Genomic DNA, 27,120 nt, shown 5'->3' on the forward strand with positions numbered 1-27,120 from the left:
AGGCACAGAAAAACTGAAGGTCAGATTTTCGGAAAGAAGTTATTTGTAATGTGAATGATATTTCCAAACAACGTTGTTCTTCTCCAGGAAGCAGAGCTTTAGATGTTGTGCTCACTGACTGCTCCACGCAGCAGAGGCCGGCGGCCTGGGAAATATGGCGCGGAAGTCTGCGGTGGCGTCATGCTCCAGCCCAGAGCTGAATCCATATCTCTTGAGCCCTGTGTCTTAAGCCAAAGGCTCTGTTTTCTCTCGTACGCTTTCATGAGAAGTAGTAAGACAATTACTTGGGTTTATGTATTTTTTTTAAGAAGCTGCCTTATTGCAAATCACTTCACTGAGGAATGAAAATGTCTGATTGTAGTCAAGGTTGTTGTAATAGTTTTGATGATACCTGTCTGAGACCAAAATAGTCCCATGTTTGCCTGCGTTTGTCTCCTGAACCCGGCTGCCCTACATAGGAAGAGGGAGGAGATGCCTCCTTAGTGAACTCTCAAAAATCTCGTCAGCCCATTTTTATACCTCTGGCTGCCCTCACCGCTGCTTGGTTGCTATTTAAGATGATACGTAAGTCGCCACCTTCCTAGTTTTGTTGTTAGTGTCCTATCTTACAGTTTGTTGATATTACCAGCTTAAAGGTCTCAAAAGTATCTGGCATCTAAAAGTAGATTTTACTGCTACCTACTAATAAGGATAATACTTAAGTGTCTCCTGGCAAGATTTCAATGCAAGGTGGTGATAATGGTGCTTTGCCCTCTACAGGCATACATGATTTTCATCTGATGAACGCCAGGTACAGTTCTGCATTTAAAAGCCACCTTCTTGCTCTTTGAATACATGCTTTTCCTTGCTGAAGTGACATTCTGTAAACTTGCAGTATGTTGATAATGTATTTTAAACTGACAGAAATGAGTCAGACAACATGAATAATAGAAAATTTTTAATACTTCTGAAAAATACCAGATTCTTGGTCAACTACATCCATATATCATGTTCTTGCCACTTTTCAACTGTTTTGTGTTTCGAAGAACAGAGGTGCCAGGATTCCCTTATACATTTCCTGATGAATATTGGGATATAACTGTAACAGACTTGTTCTTCCTATATCAAATAAAAATGTTCTTGTGTTTTTTTTGTTGTTGTTGTTTTTCGTTGTTTTTTTTTTTAATATGTCTTAACAGGCTGCTACTTGGAGAGATTTGATAAACTCCTAAACTCCTAATCCCCTGTGAGTCATGGAATGGTTGGAAGATTGCTGCGTATAGTGCTCATCCCAGAGGAAAAAACAAACTCTTTCCAACACAAAACTAAAGTTTCCTGCAATGGTGACTTAAAAATAGGGCAATTCTACAATGTGTAACTGCTTTAGAAATGAGAGAGTACCTGGACTTTAGAAAGAGATGATGTTCTTTTCATGCTTAACAAAGTAATGCACCTTGAGATTTATTTCTCATCTCTAATGCAGTTTTGACAGAATAACAGTACAGAATGTACCTGCTCTTTTGCTTTTATCAGTTTCTTTGGAGCATAGCATGAGCACAGACTGAAACAAATACAAGAGGCTGAGCAGCCCTCAGAATTTTAATTCACTTTTCCTGATATAGAAAGCAGGCCTTACCAGCCACATATGCTTGAGGAGAAGTATTTATTGCAGCGAGGGATTCTACAAAGGACCTGAGCAGAGTTAAAGGCAACGAACTGCAGTAACCCTTTAGAATAGGTGACCTGCGTAAATGAAGGTGCTTTGTGATTTGATCCAGAATAGAGTGGGACAGGCAAAAAGCTTTCTCTGTCTTGCTTCCTGGCAATGAGACAAAAACTGTGACCAAGAGTAAGTACATGGAAATAAGCGTGGACTTTCTTAAATTCTCTGTCTCTCTGTCCTATTTTCAATATGCAGGAGGAATGGCTGCGCTGATCATTAGAGGTTGGCGAAGTCTCCACCTCTGTGTTTGTAAAGAAAAACTGTCATAGGCAAGAGCAACACAATGTTCACGTATTCCTAATGCCCCTTCCTGAGCTGAAGGGTCAAATGCTTGCTGAGAGAGAGGTAAGAAAACTTTGGAGAGAGACAGTGTCAGCTTTTTGTTGATTCCATAAACGTACAACACACACTCCTCTCTCTGCTGGCTAAGCATGGATAAAATGTATTCTTTTTTAGATCAGCCTAATAGGCCTAGAACTATTTCCTCATTTCAAAACAATGTGTACATTGCATATATTGTTTTTCACAGAATCACAGAATGGTTGAGGTTGGAAGGGACCTCTGGAGATCTTCTAGTCCAACCCCTCTGCTCAAGCAGGGTCACCTAGAGCACGTTGCTCGGGGCTGGCTTCTGGTGCAGCTGGCGGCAAGTTTGCTTGAGCAGAGCAGTCCACGAATGTGCCTACCCTGCAGTGGTGACCCAGGTGGTATGTCCACATGGGGCTGCCCAGCTGTGCAGGCTTTCTGGCAAGGTTTCCATTGGCTTGGCAATCTTCATGGTCCCTGCAGCTCCACATTCATCCGAGAATCAAGATAGAGGGACTTTTTAGTGACAGAAGTGAGTATATAATGGTGGCAGCAGAAGTAAGACCACAGTGGGTCAAGAAAAATACCTGTAGAGAGGGAAGAGCTTTCAAGGGGAAGTTTTTAAATGTTGTCCAACATTGCATACATAAAAGCAGAGTGGCATGGGCTAGAAGAGCCATGAGCACTGAAAACAAAAGCAGCATAAATGGCAATAGAAGAGAAGGCTAAGAGTTAAAGAAAGGAATAGCAGTGGGAAAAAGGGATGAGAGAAGAGATGATTTCTATTTGGGATCTATTTTTCCCCCTGAAAAAAACACAGTTGATGTATCTGTTCAGAAAACATTAATTTATACTCCAGGGATTACTGCTAAATGATAACATAAACACATGGTGATGCCAGTCTATCTCCAACATCTTCTTTTCTGTAGAACAAGAACCGTAATTCATTGTTTTTACTGTATTTACTTGACATTTTGGAATATATTGTAGATAACGAGTTGTGAACAAGGAATGCTCAGTATGTTAAAGACAATGAAGTTTTAGGTCAGCCGCTCAGCAGGAAACATTTTATTTTGCATTTGCCATGACTATTTCTTGCCATAGATAGATACTAAAAGATGTCTGCAAATAGCCTCAAAATAATGAGGAACTGAGAATGCTGAAAATATGCAGCCAATTCGAAAGGTTTGTGGTCTGAACAATGTGTTTTACATAGGTGTCATTGCAATTTTTTCCACGTAGATCATTGTTTTGGACAGAATGATTGACCTCTATTACAGAAGACAGGTTTTAAATGTAAATCAGCTTCATATGCCACTTCTGGTTTCTGGGTCTAAAATGCAAGTATTAGTTATCCCTAATGAGGTATAAGGTAGTGGGTATGCTGGAGTGGTAGGAGCCTCTTATGTCATCAAGCTTAGTCCCCTAATACTGATGACTCCATGTCATGTAATTCGTTTTATTAATTTAGTGAGCTTAATGTTTAAAGCAGTCAGGATTTCTTCCTCCCTCCTTTCCCACTGGAAAACCATGCAAGGCATCATTGTTCCAGTGGTTAGGATTTTTCTCATTTCTAGCATAAAATTATTCAGTCAGCTCTCACCTGTTTTCAGATTGTGCCAGCATTGTCCTTTAGCTCTTCTTCCTCTGAATTTTATATCCCTAGGTTCTCCTTGTAACATTTTTTTTGTTTAGATTTAAAGAAAACGCACATTAAAAAAAAAAAAAACCTCTCTTGTCAGCCCTTTCATTTTCCTTCTCAATATAGGGGCCTTTTGTGTACCAGTTCTAGTTTAAGTAACTTTTTCTATTTGTTAGAGTTTGTATCTTCCCAAAAGAAGAGGAAGAAAAAGGAAGTTGCGAGTTGCTACTTTCATAGTGTCTAACTCATCCTGGGCCTCTCAAATACTCTTAACAAACATAACACATACTCTGCCTACTGTAAAAGTATAATGAAAAATTCACCTAGTAAATTGAGATGTGCTCCAGTGGGTGAGGAACACCAACTAATGTTTAAATTGAGCTGGGAGGTACAATTCGTTAGCAGAAGAAATTGTCTTGAAGAATTTCCTTTTTACAAAGTGCAAATTCACAAATGATCATCTGATGGTGACATGCTCCTGTGTTCCTAATCTGAGTCTAAACTTGCATAGCAATATCCATGAATCAGCCTCTTCACCAGTGATTCCCATTACAGACACTCTACCCCATATTAGTGTCTCTGTTCTCAGGTCTTTTAATTGGTTTATAGCAATGCCAACTATACAGCTCTCAGCACTGAAGAAATGTATGAGATGCACTGAAGAGATGTATGGAGATTGCTCCTGCACAAGTATTGCTGCCTTCGTTGCCTTACTGTAGAGTATCTAACCAAGTTTAAGGTTTGTTTTGTATTTTACAAAGCCACTAAAAGAAAGCATGAGCATGCAGGACTGTAGGGTGCTTCATAAATTGGCTTGTGAAGATTTGGGAGTTTTAAAGTGGTGTATGAGGAGAAAAGTATCTAGTTAAATTTGACTCACCACTAACTGTGTCAGTGGTACCTGGAATAAGAGTAGAGAGGTTTTGGTGAAAGAGATATTGTGGGGATTTTTTTGTTTTTGTTTTTAATTAACACCTTGCTTCTCTGGCACATTTGCTAGGTATGAATTCTTAACTGGTCTCTTTCCTTTGAAATGGGTCCCCATGACTATTTGTTCCTCTCAAGATATTTAGTGGCTTAAATATACTCTCTTTTGAGCTTGGTAAGGTTAGAAGCTTTAGTTTATAGTTTGACCTTTCAAGAAATACGTGAGAAGGGTAATTCAACAATGGTGGACTGTGTATGGGATCCAAAAACATGGTTGTTTTTAATATCATGCAGACTACATAAGACCACACCCAGAAAGCAAAACGTTGGGGGGGGGGGGGTTTGACTCAGTTTCCCTGTGGTCTAGGCCATTCTTTGGACAGGGCTTGTCTGGAGGTGGTTTCCCTGCACCTGATTGCTGCCGGACCGAGCCGGGGAGACTCTCTGTCCCTGTCCTCAGCTCACCAGTGCTCCGCTCCTTGCTCCGGAAATGTAGTGGTTCCCCCTTCCGTCCTTCCCCTGAACCAAAGCTGCGTGGTTTCGAAGACTTCCCCTATGAATTCATTTTAAACTTTCTTCTTTTTTTAACCATTCCAAGAAATTCTTGTGGTCCAAGGCAGGACGAGGTATCTTATCTTAGACCTGTGCCACTCTTGGTCAACCTGACTTCAGATGGCCTCTGAGAGAGACTGTCAAAGCTGATGCCATACGTGTGCGTACAGAGTGCTCGCTATTTCTCTGTACACTGGGCTTTGCATGCTGCTCTGCCTTCACCCTGAAGGCCATGTGCAGCTGTGGCAGACCTTTGATGTTCCTGCGCTCTTGTCACTGTGTCACAGGAAGTATTCTCCATTGGCCCTGGGCTCTTGACAAAACTGAAAAGTACAGCACAAATCCGGCATCCATTCTTCTTTACGGTTACACCCTCATAATATTAGTTGGGACTCGCAGGTCGCATGCACATGGGTTTCCAACCCATCACAGCATGGTCAGGAAGGCTGTTTATGTCATGGCTAAATTCAGAGAAAGGCATAGCTTTATCGCAGAAAATAAGCTGGTGAGTAAAAATGCAATTAATAAATTAATACAAATAATAGATTACATTAGGAAATGATCTTTCATTCTGCAGTAAAGCCCCTCAACACTTTAGATTATTTGATGAAAACTACACTAGCACAAATTATATTAAAAAGCCCTTTCTTTTTCTGCTGGACATAATGAAAGTTGCCATAGTAACATTAAGAAAACCTAAAAGTCACGTTTTTTGTTTTAAAAGCCATGCCCTTAAAAGATAATGTTTAACTCATCGCTAGAAGTTTACTTCTTTCCAACTCCCCCCCCTCCTATTTCAGTTTTCTTTACATATCATGCCATTGCATTTGATATCGAATGAAAATGTTTTTAGCTTAAATCAGAGTACACAATCCCAAAGGTATTTAATTGCAAAAGATTTTGATTCTGTATAAACATTAATTTAGTAATGTAAGGCAGCTGTGAATGATATAAAGCAATTTGCTGAGTAGGAATAATTGATGTAAAGTGGATTTTAATCATATTCTTTAACTTATTTTCTGGAAAAATACCTCTTCAGATGCCATGAAGTAATGTCAATCCCATGATTATGGGATACTCCTGCAAGGTTTGTACAAGGGTGTTCCATTAAACTGTAAATTATATATTCTACTAGACGGGGTTTGGGAAGGGAAACAACTGTGAGTGTAGTTTTGGGGTCTCCTATGGCAGTAAATCCAATCGTTCTCATTGACCAGATGCTCACTTCCATAGGGAATCTGGGTGTTCAATGGAAGAACAGTGCAATTTGTTGCAGGTCAAAAAATCAACAGGCTTCATTACACCCCACCCTGCTTAACATTCTATTTAGCACCCGTTTCATGGACTTCTGATCAATTGTACAGAATTTGCACTGCTGTGGATTTTTAAATTCATTTGGAGAGGCTTGATCTTGAACCAATTAATTTCTCCCCATTTTCACAATTAGAAGAAAGAGGTGATATCATTAAAACCTGAGCTTGTAGTTATTGTTGCATAAGCATTTTCTATAACTTTCATATAGCTGATTTGCTGTTGATTTTGTATTCTAGTGAGCAGTTTAGCAAGGAGCCTTTCAATTTGTACTTCTAATGCTGTCACTGATCCTATTGTAACTTACTCTGCCACGTGTTATACTGCAGATTGATCACACTGAAAAGGTGGAGTACCTGCAAACCTAATTGATATCTCTCTAAGATTCTGTTAAATGAACCACTTACTTCCCAACTAGGATTTAATTAAAATAATGCCAACTGGTGTGTTTTCTTATTGTCTCAAACCAAGCCTAAGTTTAATGGACTTTCTGGAACAAAATCAGGGATGATTCGGTCAAAAATCAAAAACTAAAACAGAAAGTGGAATTATAAATGTAGTATGCTCTTAATTGAGAATAATGTGCATTTCTGGCATGATAAGAATGGATGCAAGTGTTTATCTAGGGAATAGTATATAGACAATATTTAATTTTGAAAAAAATGCATTTCCAGCTACTTTCCAATTAATCATTTAAACTAATGAATTTAAAAGTCTCAGTCCTCTGATTTGTTGAAATATAAGTTTTCGGCTTCAATTCAGGCATTTCAGAGCAATTTTCTGAAGTATAAGGAAAAACAATGACTTCTTAGAGAAGCATGGCAGTTGCTTTTGCTTCTGTGTTTGATTACCTTACTATACATCTTTCTTTGAGTTTCTACATCTTCTTCCTTTCACCATTCATAGAGAGATATGTCAGGAGATAAATTTTAAAAAACAGTTTTTCAAGAAAATGAAAGTTGACATGATTCACACTCTTACTCCTGATTAATATCTCTGTATATTATTCTGTCTCAGAGTTTGATTCCGATGGTTGGTGTACTCCCAAGAATGACATGAAAATATGATATTCCTTAGCGATGTAAACACTATGGTTGTCAGAACAGCTGTTGTTACCAGTGAGTCTATTGGTACTTTTGTGCTTAGAGGTTCTTTTGAATATTAATTCATCTGCTTTAAGTGATGCCATTATGTTGGTGATATGAATTCTTCAACTACCAGTATTGTTCAGTTAAAATATGGCTTATTAACTGGAAGAAGCAACTCCTAGCATCCTTTAGAGAAAAATGACTCTGCTTTCAGCTGAAAACAATTCATACCTATTCACTGCCTGTTGTATGACACTGTTACTACTCTTGTACATCATTTTTTGATACATGAGACCTGGATTTTGTTTCAGCTAGCCATTAAGTCAATGGTACAATAAAATGTGTAATTTCACCTGGAATGTATTATTCAGTAGTGTCTCATGAGAAAAAGCTAAGTCATTTTGTCACTTTTGAAATAAAAAAGCCATAAAAAGATAATACTGCTTTATGCTGCATTAGTAAGGGCTGTTAAATATGCATGTCTGCAACTAGAATATTTTAGACTGATGGTCACTCAACGGTACGTTGTAGCTTTGGAGCCGCTGGCATGCGAAGAGGTTGGCTGTAGGCCTGCCCTGAACGTCCTGGTTTCTTTGATGCTCTTCCTTTTGCCTAGAAAACCCTAAGCTTTTCATGTGTGGTTTCAGCTTTGCTTCTGAAAGAAAGTAGGTTTTTGCAGTCATGTGTCAATGTGTATAAGTATCTGTTAATTCCTTCGTAGTAACTGCTGAACCTGTTCAACTGTTTCATTCAACCTGGAAGGAAGAACTGAAATCTTAGAGACATGAAATTGTTATGAATTTACAAAATTTAAGTCCTTTTATTTTATGGTCTCTCCCATGCCTAGCAGACAGGTTTTTTTGAGGTGTGTAACATTTGCACTTGTTGGATTTTCATTAGCTGCTGGAGTGCAGCCACCTAAGAGGGTCCCTTTTCCATGATTTGGTGGGTCAGGTTAGGTCTTTCAGATGCTTGGGCTTGCACTCATGAAACCAGATAACAGCACATACAGAAGAAAGCTTTGATTTTCAAAGGCACTCTCATGCTTGATCTTTTGATATTATATGAGTTTTCCTTACTGTTACTTGCTATGGATGCTTTAGAAGTGTTGAGTGATTTGGTTACCAGCAGACCAAAGTTCCCTCATGTCCCTTTGTATAATAAAAGGAAAAACTGTTCTCTCTATTGATCATACACCAAAAAATATTTATTGTGGATGAATTTTAATTTAAGCGGATCTGCTTTGTATTGTTGTACTATGCCTCTTTGTGAGGCTATTTTGTGAAATAGTATATGTACCCCTGCAGGAATTCATGTGTCTAGTTTAGAAGCATAATGTGTGGCAGCTTTTCCTAATGAAGCTAGACTATAAGGAATGCTTTTTTCTAGATTGCAATGGCAAACATTAGCACTGTAGACTTTCAAGACTGATACCCCAGAGTACTAATTGTTATCCAGTGAATTGCTAAGCAGGTTAAATAATGCAAGGTCACTGCTGTGTTCTTTTTGTTGTGGGAAAGCTGCTTTTAAAAGGTCATTCTGTCTTGCTTTGTGTGCCAAATGAAGGACACACACACACACCTTTATACACACACATCTCTCTGTATATTTATATATGAGGGTATACATATTAAATATATGTAACAAATATCTAGAGAGTATTTATAATATATAAACATGTGGTAAGTGTATATTTTGTAAATATACCTATTTTATATTTTCATTTATGTAGATTTATATTTATTTTGTAATTTATTCATATATATTTAATATGTATATTTTATATATTTTTTTATATTTATGTTTATATGTGTGTGTGTGTGCACCTGTGTGTATGTATATATATTTTTTCACCTTTGATCCTGGACTAAAGGAAAACCTTTTCAAAATTTCCTGCCTTCCTTGCTATGTGTTCTGTCCAGACTGCATCATGCTCAGGGTAAAGTAGAGACTTGTTCTCAATTCCTATGCATGGACCACATTGACAATTTAGAGGGAGATAAAGGAAAGAAAGACCTTTTCAGCTATTTCATTGACACCCAAATACCAGTTCACTGAAAACAAAATATACGGTGCATATGGCTGCCAAATTCTTCAAAAACTTGTTAAAAATTTGGACGACTTTTCATGATGATAGTCATAAAGTTGAATTTCTTCACCAAATATCCTGGCCTTGATTAATGTTGATTCAAGATTGTAAAAAAAATGTAGTTCATTCTTATATAGGCAAATAGTCTATTTTTCCTTAGTCTTGTTTTTTCTAATAAGCTTCAAGTAAAAACATTCAGTTAAAGTCAGTTCGAGGTAGACTTTAGAATGTGGTGTTTCTGTCCAAACAATTAAAACTGAGCGAAATTAATAACTGAGAATCTTTATAAATGGAAGTAGTTGATTCCCTTGACTGTAGTAAATCATTGATTAAGGACAGTGTTTTCAGTGCCTACATAAAAAATTGGAAAAAATCTCATAATTAATACAAATTTTTTTGGATGCAAATCTTGTTGTAAGACCATATTTTTTCCACCTTGGATTACAATTTCAGACTATTTAGTGGAGCTCAAATTTCTCCCCTTATAAGAGCCTTCATAAATCAAACTCAATTCCATGCCTTTCAAAGTTTTATAGCTCCTTGATCTGAATTCATTCTTTTCCTGCTGCGTAATGAGCATGCATAATCAAAGGACAGGGAAACTGCCTGGATTCTTGAAGAACAACCATTCTTGCCCTAGCTTTAACGTACTTTGAAATGTTTACCAGAAAGTCCCTTTGTCATCTTCCCTTTTCTTTTTCTGAAGAAAAGCTGTTAAGCAAGTATTCCTAAAAAAGCATGATACCTCTTTCCCTGAACGACCTTGTAAAATCTGGGTCTCCATGAAGTATCCTTCTGTTTGACAACTTTCCTTTCAGAAGAAGTTCAGTATGCGGTGGAAAGGACATGATATTTGCAGATGCATAGTCTTTTTAGAAATGCTAAAAATGTGGCAGAAATGAAGAGCTCCTGAAATGAGAAAACCCTCTCCCTTGGGGCATTCAGGTTCTCCTGTCTAAAAGTTAGTGGCAATTATACCTGTGGAAGAGTTAAGGAGGAAAAAAGAAAATAGCTAGAAAATCGTATGCTACGTTTTAGTCATGTGGACATTCTTCCATTCAAAGAAATCAGCCTAAAAGAAATTGCCAAAAGTCGGAATGTTCTGCAGTGAAATGCCACTACTTCTTGATATGCCTTGGCTATGTAAATTGTCTGATTTTCTGATGTGGACTTATGTTTGTGTATTTAACTTGATGGTAGGTAGTGATGAGTAAAAAGCAATATCTAGATTTGAGTGAAGTTAAGAGCTAGACTGACATTAAGGATGCAGTTTGGACCTGGGCCCTTCATTTAAGAATTTAAGAACAAAGCTGAAAGGACAGCTTTGATTGTCCTCATTGTCCCCTTTTCCCCTCTGCATTTTTTCAATTATGCCTTCCCAAAGTTAGACAAATTGATGTTCCAGTTTTAGCGTGTGCCTGACTGACTGAAGCAATACTAGTTTCTTAATTATTTTAAGTTACTATGCTCAAACATAGCTATTGCTGTGGAACTAGAAACATATATAGGTTGAACATTGTCTTTCTTTTTGTCACTTTTTGAGGTACAAACCTTTTGCAGGAACACAGCAGATGTAAAAAAAGGTCCAGAAAAAATGAGAATTAGAGGTCATCAGAATTTTATTTTCCTATGGTTTTCACCCTTGCTTCCAAAACTGATGCACTTCTAGCGCCCTGGCAGCTATGGAGCAAATTAGGCAGATGATCCCTAGAGCAGGAGAATAACCTAATGGAATAGTCCAAGCCCTACATGCTAAACGGACACACAGGCAGATTTTGAGTGGTTTGTTGCCGCCTTCTTTATCCCTGCTGTTGTGCTAATAATCAGGGTAGTAGGATGCTTACATGCTAGGTGGGTTCCTGTTTCCTGCTGACTTCAAAACTCAGTGAGACTCAAATGCTGTGCTGGCAGCTCCCAGGGAGCTGCAACTGGCACAGTTAACCTGCAGCCACACCATTTCCCAAGTTTTGTGGCTGCGTACTGCATTAATTTTCAGCATTCTTTCAACAAGTTTTTATTTAATGTGGAAGTTGCACTGTTAAGATAAGACGACGGTTGACTAACTTCAGCTCCCCAGCTGAGGGACAAGAGGGACAAAATATGATACACAAAAGTAAATTCCTGAAACTGTGCTCCTGTGGGAAAATGTTTTTCTAAGGAAGTGTATTTTTATTGTTTGACTTTGGAAAAGAGGAAAGGGATCAGACATACCAGAGTTAGTTTTGCTTAAACATAGAAAGCAAAACCAGGGAAAAAAAGCTGCCTTTTTTTTTTTCTTCTCTCTTTTCTCAACTTTATTCCTCTCTGTGGCTTCACGAGTGTTTTCATCACTGATAAAGTTATGCAAACTTATTGCTGGAGGCAGAATAAATTTCTTCCGCTTTCAGTGAAAGTGCTGCTCTTTCTCTCCAGATTTGTCTGAAATTGGGATTAGCACATCAGGATACCAGGAGAGTAAACTGTGCTGTCTGCTGTAGTTGCTCTTCGGCACGTCATTCCCAGTTTGCTCCGTGGCCAGTGGGCTGGGAGGGTGCGGAGCCAGTGCAACTCAGCCACCACTGGCTGTCTTGGACTGACACTGGCATTAGTGACCACATCTGTGAGCAGATGTGCTAGCTAAAGCAGTGGGAAAATTGCATTGTGACATGTAACTGAAACCAAAATAAAAATCAAGCTCAGCTGGTAACAGAAAGCAGGTTTCAGGCACATGGTTGAGAGGATACTAGTGGTTTAAACTGTGTATGCGTTTCTGGCAGTAATTCTGAAAAGATTGAGTGCTTGGAACAGAAACTTTGTCATATGTCTTTATCATCAGTAATAACAAAATTATATTCTTTTGTGCATTGCTTGAGTTCGTATAAATGTTAATTGTTTGTTACATGTTCACAGTTTTGCCTTTGTGTACATATGTATGGTATGTAAATACCCGTGCATAGCTGCAGCATAAGTATACATGTACGCATGCAAGCTTTACATACCAATTCCAAGCACCCCAGGAAAGTGAGTAACTAAGCTGCAAAGAATTAATTTTGTATGAGCCATTCACTCAGCTCCAACAAGCTGAAAGCAGATCTTGGCAAGCAAAGGCCGTAACCACACAACGTCGAGATGCAACACAATTCACGCAGCACCGAGATCAGTTGGTTGGGGCTTGGATAGCTTAGCTTGAGCCAAGGCAGGCTGGGCAAAAAATAAACCCGGACTCCTCAGTGTAAAACTCCTAGATCATTGTTGAGGATGTACATTATTTTTCAGTCAGTTGTTATCAAATGTTTCTGGCCTGGATCAGCCGAAGGTAAGGTCTGTGCTGCTCTGCTCTCCTCTGTGCATGGTGGTGGCACATGCAGCTGAACCTGTATCCAGCCCCATGTTGATAGTGTTTGTATTTGGCTAATCTTTTGCCTTTATTTTTCACAGACCTTGGAGAGATCATATTCACTGTCTTCAATCATCACCATTGAAATGTGGGTCTAAAGTTAAAATATGCAGAACACGTGGGGAGTTTTTATCATTCTCTGTGTGTGTACGTAACTTTTGTTACAGTATGCGATGAATATACACTATCAGATAAACTAGTAATAAAAGATAGCCATCTTGCATTCTGCTGAGATTTGATGCAAGATTTTCTTCTCATTCAGACTTTATTTCCAAAATAAGTAACTTATATCCATATTTTAGTTAGACTTTTTAGAAGTTCAGATATTGAAAACATCATTGTTTAATGTATGGGAGAAAAATTTGCAGTGGGGTAAAGAGATTTTACACTGATTTCATTCTATATGTGTCTATAACTATAACTAGATCTCTCTCATATGCTGATTTAGAATGAGATGGTATGCAGTCCTCTTCCTAACAATTTATCCTCTCTGATATCAAAATGACTACTAAAGCTGGTCAAGGGCTGTTTTCTTAGATATCCTTAACAAAATTGCTTTCAGATCTGATTATCTTTGCTGAGTGAAAAGTTAAAAGCTGAAAGAATACCTTTTTGTCTTAAAAAGGTTTCTCTCTAATAGTTGATTTTATTATTTACGAGTGTACATGTGCTGAATACTGTTGACTCACTGATGCAGTGAAGCTTTCAAAGAGGAATCATGAGCTGACACCGAGGTATGTGATTATTTCTTGTATCAGAAAGACAATACAGAATGTTGCTCTCAGCAAGGACACATGATCGACAGGGACGATGAACCCATGGAGTGTAACCCAGCCACCACAATGGCCTGGGCGCTTGGAGGCAGCGGTGGGTTCTGCCTGCACAACTGGAAGCTGCTGTCGAAAAATAATATATGGCAAGTGCTCACAGCAGAGCCAAAGACACGCTTCTCATACCCTGTTAACTACACCGACACTTCCACTCTTTCCTTATCTCTCCATAAAGTGAAGAGCAGTTCCCTGGCTAGTCCTTGCCTTGGGACATTCAGGCAAAACACAAGAGCATATGGGTGTAGGAGAAAAAGGTTTGAGCCAGGTGGCGTGGGCCTAGCCCTGTTTTTTTCTAAAGGGAGTGCCTTCAGAAGAAAATCTTCTAACCCAAATAAGATTTTATGCCTTTGCAACTTCTGCTGTGCCCTTTGTTTCTCGTAGGCAAGTACTAGGACATATTCATATTCAAAATATATTGTGCTGTATGCGCTGAGTAGTCTTGTACAGCTTGCTGAGACCTAGAAGACTAAATATCTGAAAAGGAATCCATGTTAAACTTGGAGTTTTTCTTTATTCTTACACACTCTAAATGGCAATGATACAAAATAAGCCTTTGTATTGACACTAATTGCATATGGTTCAAGTAAAAAGCAAGGCTTAATGGGGAATTTGTAGTGATTTGGGAATGTGCTCAGTTGGCATCCTTTTCAACCTCTGTACAATTTGAGAAATCTGTACAAAGAGTCTACCTTAAAGCCTAAAGAAGCATTCCTCTAGAAAAATGAATATTCATCTCTGGACATCCCAGGATGTTCAAAGTCATTCAGTGTATCTGTAGTAGGTGGTTCACAATTTTCAGTTACATAAAAAGAACTGAAAACATCAGTATATTGTGGAAGATTTGGTTAGTCTGGATTTCTTGTTTATTTAGTTAATTTTTTCATGGAGATCATATTGTGGGGTGGGGAGGCAATTCAGACACTGAAATCGGTGAAATTTCAGATTTAGTTTAGTTCCCCTTTGGTTATTCTGTGTTTACTGAAAAACAGCTTGATGTTTTCTCTTGACTCTGTCTGTTAGACTTCTCTCAATCTATGGACTGTGACCATCACTTAATTTCACTGTGCTACTCTCTTTAGCTTGGAGGTACTGGTATTTGTTGAGTATTTTTTACTCTCTGCTCCACTCCACTCCATTCGTGTTTTACCTCTCCACTTCTGAAGGCTGCAGTCCTGTGTCCTGAACTTTCCTTTGTGTTAAAATTTGATTTGCATCATCAGTTTTACACTGGCATTGCTAACTTTTGCAGAAATCTCGGTCTGTGTGGTTATCCTGTACAGTCCCCACATATTTTGGTGATGTAGTAGTATTTGCACATCATGTGTTTTTGTTGTCCTAGAATGAGACTCAGGTCACCAAACACTTGTGATCTCTGTACTAAGGTATTACTGAAATTAGGAGGCATAATTATCTCTTGGTCAGCAAGCAATTCGGTGTAATTTCTTCAGAAAGAGTATTTTCAGAGAACACATTTGAATCCTTATGTAGAAATTCTGCATGAGCTAAGGCCAAAACTCTGAGTTACAGTCACTTTTGGTGAAGTGATAAAAAGTCCTTGCTAGTGATTTTTTTGTGCTTCAGCTACACTGCTTCAATTACATTTTCTAATGCCAATTACGCATTGAACAAGGATCCAGGATTTGTCCTTTCACTTGCTAAGTAGAAATCAAACATATTCATCTCTCAAGGCCTGAGAGGTTGATGGGACTGGCAGTAGAATATAGTCTTCATCTGATACTTACATTTCTACCTTTTTATGAAAGATTATTCTGTCAGGTCTGCAAAACTTTATAAGTCTGTATTTCAAATCTTGTCCACTTGGTGTATCCACTGGCCTTAAATCTATGTCTTTAAATCCCAGTAATGTGAGCGTGAAAGTAGGAAACCACATGTTATTCTCTCCAATGCTTATCTTGTACCTTAGTAATATGATATTTAATTGAAATATGAGTGACTCGAGAAATTTATAGGCTATATTCATTTATGTCATTTGATGAGATTTTTAGCAAACTCTGCCTCCTTGTGGATACTCTCTAGTTGCATTTTGAAGGAAGGATGTAGCATATATGTTTCAGCTTCAGGTCCTGTTCTAGCATCTTCAAAAGGTCTGTGAAAACAGGTTAATGGATAGTATCAAGGGAACCTGAAGGGCATTAAAAAGGAATATTCATGAAGATTAGACAGAAGACTTTCTCATCAATCTTATCCAAGAGAGAAAGGGCCATTTACTGATGCATATTAGGAAAACAATTTTGTTCAAAAATGTTCTTAAAGACTCCAATCTAAAACTTGTTGGATTAAATGTGCATCTTTTCAATGACTTTGAGGTTTGTTCATCCTCCAGGTTTTTTTCTTAATGGAACCTGTGACTGGAAACTTGTTTTCTTCTCACATAAAGTTCAGATTGAACCAATTCTGGAGAAGCTGAGTCTTGCGTCTTTGAACTTTGCTGGCAAATTTCCTGGGTGATGATACATTATCTGAGCTGCAAGCATGGCAGAAGCAGTATAGCAATTTTGGAAAGTGTTTATAATATAGAATAAGGAAACAAACAATTTTAGAAGTTTAAACCCTTTTCCATTTCTGTTGTCGGTGCTCTTCTCATGTGAACTAAGAACCATTTCTTTTAAGTTACTTTAAATGGCTTTTTGTGCACTGCACAGAAATAATGGGAGACATTTGTTTTAGTGAAAATCATCTGCCTGGCATTTCAAGCAGTGCTATTTATCTGTGCCTTGTTACATGTTACCAGCAGAGGTTTATACAGCTGAATGAGATACTGATTAGGTTAATGCTCCCTTGTGTAGAATAGCTGGCTCTGTTGTTACATTTGCGTGCCCTGCACCTTCATGGCATCTATGATTGTACTTAGCATATTTTACTGTTGAAAGTTTTCTGAGAGACTGACTTATTTCTGAATGTTCAAGTAATTGGAGAAGGAAGATTGGCTTCCTTATAAAGTAAATGTTTATGTTTAGTCCATGAGCCTTCTTATGTATTATCTTCCAAATGAAAAGAGAAACCTACCTCTTGCTCTCAGCTGTTCTCAGCCTGCGGCTAATCACATGGAGATTCAAATGCCCACGCTCCCAGATATGCCTCTAACACTGACGTACAGGGAATCTTCACCTTATCCTTTTAGGTGGCCTGTGTAAAGATCAGCTGTGTTGAAGGCCTGATTCCCACAGCAGCACAACTGCTATTTCTCTAGAATAAGTTACACTAAAGAAGGCAAAAGGAAGACAAATCATCCCTTTCTGGGTGAAAGTGCTGTTGCGCTGCTTTTGGTGTCTCAGCTTTGCAGTCTGTCATCTTGTACAGGCACGGGTGGATTTCTTCTATATTTTTTAACTGAATTAATTTGAGACGACCTGTCTTGGCTTTTGCAAGTGATTTGTAATATGTGGTTTATTTTCTTGAAAAGTTGACCAGCGTGAATGAATGTGCTAAGCTTTTCTGGGGTTTAAGGCTATTGCTCCCCTAGTTTATCCAGAGCTATTTTTGTGTTCTCTAGCATGTAGGCCGGTGAAAAGTTGAATCTGCTTGATGAGCTGGCCTTTTAGACAAGATAGGGTAAGGGCTTTGTGTCATGGCTGAGACTGTGCTTAGTGCCTGGGGGTTTACAAAGAGTGTTTGTTTATTTGCGTGTTATCTTGAATTTGCCTGTTCTTCCAATCAAATAGATGAGTGAAACGGAGATGAGTGGAATATGATGCTGAATAGCTATTTTGTTCTGACCAATAATCTAATGGAAGACCATCACGCATCATTTTGGAAAGCCTCCAGCTGACTCTAGTTACAACCACCTACAATTGGGACAGAAAATATAGCTCAATTAGATAAAAAAATGAGTTTTGAATTAATTATTCGGTACTATCTTTCAAAATTGGAATTTGTTTGTCCACCAGGGCTACCTGGCAGTGGCCCCTGTTTACACACGTGATACTTGAAAGAACTTGTAACTGAATTCAGCACAGTTGCATCCAAAAAAGATTTGGCATATATCCATTCTCCACTAAAAAGTGTCTTGTTGACAGCCTACTGTTCTTTGTATTCTTCCTGTGCACTGGACTGAGATTTTTTCATTTCATGCATCATCATTCACAGCTTGCTGGAATAATTCCACAAAGTCAGTACATATCCTTGATACACACAAACAGAAGAGAGAACAATATATTTTGTTGTTGTTTTTGAAAGCTGGACACATTTGCATATATTTAATTTTCCTTTTCACCTGCTAGTGAAGTCTATTGGAAGGAAAAAAAGAAACCCAAAACACACAACTACTTATTTAGAAGATTTGTAAGTTTGGACTCTGTTATTACTTTGTTACAGTTTTTGGTTTTCTGTATGATTTTTACCACTTCAGTTAATAAGGAAAACGACTCTGATATAAAAGGAGAGGTATCACGTAGTCTAGCCAACATCACCTTTACAGTACTTCCCATGTTAAAGAGAGTTAAAGCAGATAAATAATTACTTGTGACATAAACATCCTCTTTGGCTGTGATTTGGATGTGCAGATGGACCTGTATGTTCTTATTCTGCTAAGTAATCCTGTTTATTAATGCATGGCAAGGGGTGAGAACTGGTTCATTTTATATATATGTATATCTATGTGTCATATATGTGTTATATATGTGTCATTTATATGTACACACATATATATACATGAATACAGAAGAGCGTCAGGGATGTCAGGTGGGGAACTGCTGTTCTGCAGGCTTAACCTTGGTAGGCATTTTGCCACCTGGTGTAGTGTAAAACATCAAAATTGCCCTAAACTATATGAGCCAATATAAAGTTAGCTTTTTAAATCTTTGTTGTGGGACATATAATGCTTTGTCCCTATAGCCAAGGTGTTGTGTGCTGCTCATGCTCCAAGCTGAAGCTCCGTGATGTGAAGCATCTGGCAGCAGTGTTGCACTGAGGATCTCCCACTGCTGTTTTCCTTTCTGTCCCTCTCCTGTTTCTGGCTGTTTGTTCATGTCTTTGTGAGACCCCTTGGCTTGTGGAGCCATACTGAGAACAGGGACAAGCAATTGATTTGATTTTTAATTAAAAATAAATTAAAAAAAGATCCCCCCCCCCGAAACAATCAAGCTAACAACAGCAACAACAAAAAAAAAAAAAACAGTGCCAGAAAAGGGGCTCTTTCAAACCGCTTTGGTTGCCCAGTCTGCTTCTCAGTGTGACTCTCAGACTGTTGCATTGGCACGAATGAAGAAACAGCATGCTGTGCCAGTGCACCAGTGACTCCTTACGCTGACTGTGTTGCTGGATGTTTTGTATCCCCAAACTGAAACCTCAGCACCACTGGTTAGAAGATGCAGAATATAATGACTCTTACGTTATTAGGAGTTGTGCTGACTCTCTTTGACTATTGAGGAAGTACATGATTATCCTTATCATTTGTTATTAGTATACAAAGAAGTACATCCACTTCTGTAAAAGAGAGCTGAAAACTGTAATGAGTTTCATCCAGAATAGTGCGTGTCACAGTTGAACTCAGGCTGAACTGTGTGGCCTCAAAACTTCTCCTGGAGACTGATGAGATAAATATGCGATGGAGACACTGATTAAAAATGCATGTGTTTATGGCCTGGTCTTTATTGACAAGTGGCCTCTGTGAACAGAGGACTATATCAAAATTACCTCAGTGGAAATGATTCACAGGTACCCAAACTATCTGATTGGCCATGTTTAAAAAAAAAATAAAAAATTCCATTTTGATTTCAGTTTTATCTTATTAGCTGTTTCAAAAAGTTGGATGATATTTAGAAACTAAATTGCAAACATTCAGCTTTTCAGGTAAAACCTGATTCAATGGGTAATACTGCCCACTTAGGACAAATATGATTACTGAGCACTGATTTCTATAAATAATTTTTCCTGTAGGGTGGGGTTTTTTTTGTTTGTTTGGGTTTTTTTTAGAAAATTACTGCTCTGTACCTTTGAGACTGCATCCAAAAATCTGTCATATGATCTAAAGTAAGCTATGTTATTTTACGTTTATATCCCTCTGGATTTCTAGAGAATGATTAATAAGTGCGTGTGCTTGCAGCACCTGGAATATCTTCCAGTCTGAGCAGACGTGCACTGCATGTGCATCAAGCAAATGCTGTGCAGAAGCACACATGCCTGGGGGATGAGGTTTGTTAAAAGTCACGTGGCAGCTCACGGAGATATGGAGAGTTCATGGAAAGAGTTGCTTACCCTGACAGAAAAGAGAATTTCCATGTTTTTGACCTACTGAGTTTAGTCTCAGCCTTTTTTCAAAGCTCAGCTTAAATGTGAAGGGAAACGTGAGTATATTTGTTATTGTTGTCACTTGCAGCTGTATCTGCTGGAAGACTCACTGTGTGTGAACATGCAGAGATGTCCACAAATATTCTTCTAAGAGAAGAAATGAAATCCTTTTTTTCAGTTCCAGCAGTATTACTTGAGTAATGTGCCACGGGCTGATTGGACTCTGCTCAGCTGGAAACATAACACTACAGGAATGATCGTGTACTGTTTAGGATACTTTTTATGCTGCTCAGTGTCTCATGACATAGAACAGTCTAAGAAAGTGTTAAAGAGAATCAAGAGAAGGGATCGAAAATACATGGAGATATTGCAGGTGTAGCCTTTCTTCCGCACAAACAGTTCCCTCACTTGCCCCACAGCTAAGAAGAAAGTCCCACTGCTTGAAAGTGTGACAGGGGAGTACCGCTAGCGGAGGTGGTGGGCTAGAGCAGGGCACCCCATACTGTAGTAAAGGTTTCACAGACTTTTGAGATCTGCTGGTTTATGTATGTGGCTGATGTGGCTGGAGAAGATTAACTTCTCCTGATTTCCTGCAGTCTATAGTATATAGAGTATGTTTTGTTTTGAAATATTATTTGCAGGTATCCTCCTAGGTGAAAACCTGTGAATGATTGCATATCTATGTTACTTATTCATGTCAGTTGGTTATTTTGACAGGGAAGTGGCTAAAAATTGCAATCGCAAAGAGTATAAATGCTACTATTCTTAGTAGTTCTGTTTCTTCCTCCAAGTGACATTACAAAAAGCGCAGTTGGTTGCACCTTATCTGTCTGAAAGGTTTTGCAGAATTATGTGGAACTTTTCTTCTTTAGCTTTTCCACCTGATAAGAGAGTGGGACCTGGGATCTCGACAGAGGTGGCGAGTCACAGAGCTGCCGCTGTGTGCCGGCAAGAGCCTCCAAGGCCTTCCCAACCTCCAGGCAGAACTCAGTCCTGGTTTCTGAGACATGCTCAGCAGCTGTAATTCAAGCCAACGAAAGACCTGCCCAGGCAGTAATAAGGACTGCATTTCTTAAAGGCTGCAAATGGATAGAAGCATTGTTTTTACAATCCTTATTTTTATTTAAGGCACTGTATTTTAGGGCAGGAGTATTACACTTGATAGTGGGTGAAGCTAGTGTTATTTTTGAATTTGCTTTAGACTTGAAGCATTGTGAAACGAAGCATGTCTTGCCTCTCCTTCTTCAGACGATGAGCTACTTTCATAAAAATCCCAGCTTCTTCAGATAGATGGGTCACGGCTGGAAATTGAATTTGAACTTATCCTATGGCAGAGACATCTTTTTCTTAGTGATAGTAGGAGGCTTATAAAATGACACTAATAAAATGTGATTTTACAAACTAGCTATTGTCTTTCACAAGTACAAATTCTAACATGCCAAAATTACTTCTATAACACTAAATCTTAGTGAGCTAAAACTTTATCTGAGCTTCAATTTAGCTAGCAGTTGTGACACAATCTGATTTTTAGTTTCCATGGGAAAAAACAGAAGTGAAATATTTGTGTAACATTTTTAAACATGAAAAAGACCTCATTAGTTCTCCTTTCAAGGATGATCAGTTTGTATTAGTAGGTATGGGATCAGGCTCAAGGAAATGAAACCAAGTACCCTAGTTAAATTACAGTGAGAAATTACCCCTTTCTAAACGTTCCTGCTATTTTCTTTGAGGTGCTTCTTTTTTTGGCCATATAGTTTTTTTTTTTTTTTCCTCAAGCATGAGCATGAATAAAATATAAAATCATCATTTAATACTTCTGGTAGAATGCAGCATAGCAAAAATATGTAACTAAACTCGAAGCATTTTAATCAGTGCTACATACTAGAAGTAATTTAATAACAGTTTATGTTCAGTTATAATGAGACATGCACACAAAACAGGGTAGATTAAACCTCAAAGTCCAAAATCTGATCTTAATTAACACCAGTATAAATCTACAGTAAATTCACTAAAAGTAGTATTACGGCAGGATCAGTGAAAGTAGACTTGTGTGTCAGGGTACCACAAAGTGCACATTCCTCTTGTTCATTTAACACGCTTCCATTCCTATAATAATGTAAAGCTAATTGTCCAACTCGAAGTTAATACATTATGGTAGTCTGTAACTCTTAATTAACACAACAGGGGCTTTTGAGTCATTTGGAAGTATCCTGTATTTTAAGTTCGCTGACAGGAATTTAGGATGTATTCAGTTAAAGATAACATCACACATTAAGTCGTTTGAGTGACAATTTAATTCCATATTCCTGTACACCTAGTTTAGTGGTGCAGTTCATGCATTGCCACATCTGTAGACAGCTCCCATGTGCCAAGGGACAGCTGCAGCCCTGCTTGCGCCGGGAGCGAGGGCAGCTCCTGCAGGACGTGCCGGGGGACGGTGGGACGCCTGCCAGCACAGCTGCTCCGCCTCAAAATGTAAATGTTAGTCTCCTCCATCCTACCTCCCCAAAGGTACCTGGCATGCTGCGATTTTAAGAACTATTTAAAATCATTTGACAAATCATTAGAGTGCTAAAATAAGCAACATAAATTTAGAACAATTATGTCACATTTGTAAAATCCAATTGCTGTGTTTTATGGGTAACAGCAACTTATGATTATCTGTCTTTGCAGAAAGTCATAACAGCACTGCTGTCAAAAACCTAGTAAGTCTCTATCATTTGAATGAAAATTCCTTGTTGTAAATCTTTCTTCGGTGCTACCAGAGCTTTTCAATTCTCCAGTGGCAATAAGGCAACTCGTTACTGTAACGGCACAGTGACACAAAAGCAGCTGTGTTCGGGACATGTGGTCAATAGGAGGGTTACGTCTTACGAACTTGAAGACATTTGTGTGATTTGAACACATCATCAGGAGTTCAGACATACCGTAATTCCTATTTTTAAGACGGTAAGCTGGCAGTCTGGAGATGCAGAAGCTGCTGTGTCAGATGTGCCTGACCCGTGCCGAGCGGCTGGGGGCGACTGGTGTGGCGCAGCTTGCGCTGGCATGGCGCGCTCCTGGTGCGGAGGCAGGAGCACGCCAGTGCTGACCGCGTCCCCTGTGGATTTGTCCAGCATCTCTTTCAAGCCAGGATAGTGTTGGCTTATGGAAGCTTTTAAAACCCCCCTTGGAAGTTTGAAGTTGCCTTATTTGGCCATTAGGAGGGGATTACATGTTCCAACAGTGAAATCTCTAGGTAACTTAGGGGATTTAGGCATTTCAGCTCTCCTATCTGGTAACTCCTCAGTGGAAGGCAGGTTGACGTGAGGGCATACGGTAGATCTGCTTCTCTGCTTCCTTCCCCCGCATCACAGGTGCAGCACGGCAGGTGCCCACCAGTCTCCCGGGGCTGTGGGATGTCACCAGAGGCTGTGGGATGCCCCGTGCTGACCCCCCAGGCTGCTGGCCCCTTCCCACCCAGGTGCTGGTGGAGCTCAGGGCGGCTGGGAAGGCCACGGGAGGAGGCTGGGGCAGCGCTGGGAAATAAACCCTGGCCAACACCAGCCTGGGCCCCGCGCTGCCGGGACAACATCAACCTTCAGCCTTCTGCTGGTAATAGCAAAGTGATAGTTACTGGGCTACGCCAGTCTTTTTGGAACTGGCTTTGAGAGAATTACTGACATCGGCTTTAGCAAGGACACGTTTAAATGGCAGGGAAAGTGTCCTATCTTTAGGAGCCCATGTAAGGACTTGGGAGATGGTGGGAAACCACACCAGCTCCCTGAGCACCAGCCTAACTCCAGTCCTGCGTTAGGGACTGATTGCCACCGCTCCGTGCGGGCCTTCAGGACTGCTTGGCTGCTGGAGGAGATCTGGTATGTGTTGTGGCTAAAGCAGGAGATGTTCAGTAGACACTATGTCATGCTTGCTGTGGCAGAGGCTCTTCGGAAAATGGCATAAACATGTTTTGTCCTTCTGTTTTTCTGTAGTCACCTAAGCAAAACCTGCAAGAAGAAATGAATTGTGTGTGTCCTAGCAAATGCATTTCAGTATACGAGTAGAATTTTGCTTTGACTTGTCACCTGGTTTTTCAGGTTCAGCAGAAAAACTTTGAATCACCCTCATCCAAACTCTGCTAGAAGACGGGAGATTATTTGAGTTTGTGTCATGTTAGGAAAATAGAGGAGATGATCCTGACCCTCTCTTTGGAGGGCCCAGCATCACATTCAGGGCTCTGGGATCTGTTCAGATGCAGGCGTTTCATCCGCTAATTTATAGGCATCTTTTACTCGATCTGGTGCCTCACATCTCTGTCCCACCCTGAAGCACTGGGATGGGAAGAGTACTTTTGTACTGTTGAAGATGCATGCTTCAGATGTTGCAAAGCGTTCAGATGATTTGATAAAAATAGTTACAAAGATGGATGCTTCATAGAAATAATAATCTGAGTCTGATCTTGTAGCGGCACAATTAGGACCAGCAACATCGATTTTGAAAAGCTGTGTGGGTGTCAGCATGAGGTCCAGTTCGAATTGAGGAAGAGAAGAAAATGATGCTGGTAAATAAGATGGATTCAGAGGAGCATGGTGTTTGCTAATTGAAATAATCCTGAAGAAACTTAGTCTTGCAGCGTTCACAACCCCATCATTTGTCTGATTTGGCACGCTGCAGTTCTAATAGTGTGCCCACAAGAGTTAATGTAAATTCAGTGCAACAGTTCTTAGGCTGATATTAAATATAAATTATTATTTTGTAAATATTCTTTCCAGAGTTTTATCAAACAAGTAGGAGATGCACAGGACAATAAGTCAGTTTTGGTAAATGTGTTCTAATTAGACTTTTGGAAATAGGGCAGTTTTGCTTCATGTGGGACCTGCAAGTAAGAGCTAGGGCCTTACTAACAGTCTGAAATCAAAGTGTGGCTTTTTTCTCCCAGTGTTCAGCACACTAAATCTCCTTTTATAATACTGTCATATTGTAACTTTGGAAATTCATTTTAAAAAAGTGCTCTCTTATCCTTACATGAAAATGTCATCTGTGTTTCATGAAAACTTATTAAAGATCTGTACAAACAGAGGTTTTAAAATGCCAATTAAGAATATTGTTCATTTTTGTCGGAAAAGCGGGTTTCCAAAATCAAAGGCTAACAGTTCTCTGAAATCTAAATTGTATGATGTTGCTCTTTATGTTCTGTTAAATTCCTTCGTGTTATTAGTAGGATTGAATAGAAACTGTAAAGAATATAGTGAGATGCTAATTTTTCAATTTTCTTCAGTTACTATTTCTTTTATTTTTGTTATTACTTGTGCACTAAGGTTTGTGTTCCATTTTGTGGATGTTTTAGTTGACCTTTATTTAAACCCAGTCTTTTTTAGCTAAAGATCAATGTAGGTTAACAATATTTGACATCTGTGAACTGAAGGAGGAGAAAAAAAATCATGTTTTTTGCAAAGAAATGCCAAAGGAATAGAAATAATTTTTTTCTGTAGCTCATTATTATATCATTCTGCGTCATCTCAAATAGATGTTCATTTAGCACATTCTAGCCTTCCGTAAAAGGATAAATTAACTGAATTACATTTCTGACCCCTGTTCTTTAAGAAGTTTATCTATTATTGTCAAAGACCATTTTGTTTTTAACAGAATTTATTTGCAGCCATCTGATATTTTTTATCTGAACTTTTTTTGACATTCCTGAGCATGAATTAAGTAGAACATTAGAAGCTTTTCCTTCGCACCAGGCTGTTCTGTAATATTTTCAAAGACTTGTGGAAGGGTTTTGCAGGACCGTTGTCTCTGCGGCTGAGGGAAGGGGTGGCTGGAGATCCTGGGGAAAGGGGGATCAGCTCGTTCAGAGACCTTCCTGCAACTCCTCTGAGACATGCACCTACTCTTTGGAAAAAGCATTTTCATAACAATTTTAATTTGGAGCATTTTATCTCTTACCAGAATTAGACTAAGAGTTACTATGTATTTGTAAGGGATGATGAGTCCCTGCTGATATTCAGAAGCCTGACCATATTCATATTTTTCTCAACTGCTTCTGTTTTTCCTGAAAGATCAGAAATGTAGAGTGAAGCTTGGCTTTTGACTGTTCTTGAATAGCGTTCGACAGTTGTTTTATGACATATCTCCAGATCATCTCAAAACTACAGCAGCAAAGATGCTGAAAGTATAACTATGCTTTGGGCAGATTAGTTTGATGAAAAGAAACATTGATAGTCCTTTAGTAGAAAAGTGATTTTTAATGTCAGTCCGAGATTTCAATGTTTGTGAAGGGCAATATGCAGGCCTGCAGGGTACTTGTATTGCTCCCTGCATAGCTTTCCTTGGAAAGGAAAAAAAAAAAGGGGGGGGAAGAAAATTTGAATAACTGAATATAGGGTTCTGTACAGAAATGAATGAATTTAACTTGGTTCATTTTGTAGTTCTTTATTCCTTTCTGATCTAGTCTTAAAAATAAGTATGTTTTCATCACCACTTCCATAATTTGTAATATTGTTCCATACAGTTCCTCTGATATTCAGCTTTTGTTTTCTCTGTGTCTATTTCATTCTGTTGTTTCTAATTAATCTCTTTTATTATCCTAAATAAATATGTAAAATCTTTGGTGCTTTCAGAATTCAAATGCTGCTTAGTACTTGGCTGTCAAATTTAGGGTTGAAGAGCTTTGTCTTCTTTAAAATTGTAGATGCTAACTGAAATCCTGAAATAAGGGAGGCAGCAGTAAAAGTAAGCTTATTTATGTGATTTAAAGTGTGGTCATAATAATATTCTTATAGAAGTTCAACTTCAAAAACATGTTTGAATTTTCCATAGAAATAAATAGTAGATTTTTCCTAAACTTTGGGTAGAATTAGGTTCATATAATCAGGATAGGATTGAGCAGGTTCCAACTACACCCACGTTATATTATAAAAAACACAACAACAGTTTCTCCCACACATTTCAGTAACACCTTAAGAAAAATATAGTCTTCACATTATGACTTGAAAGTCAATAAACTGGCGCATTTTCATTAGGGGAAAACCAAGTTGCATGGTGGTAACGTGTACGCAACAACTGC

This window comes from Apteryx mantelli, chromosome 8 (assembly GCF_036417845.1).
Source record: "Apteryx mantelli isolate bAptMan1 chromosome 8, bAptMan1.hap1, whole genome shotgun sequence".
NCBI classification, from domain to species: Eukaryota; Metazoa; Chordata; class Aves; order Apterygiformes; family Apterygidae; genus Apteryx; species Apteryx mantelli.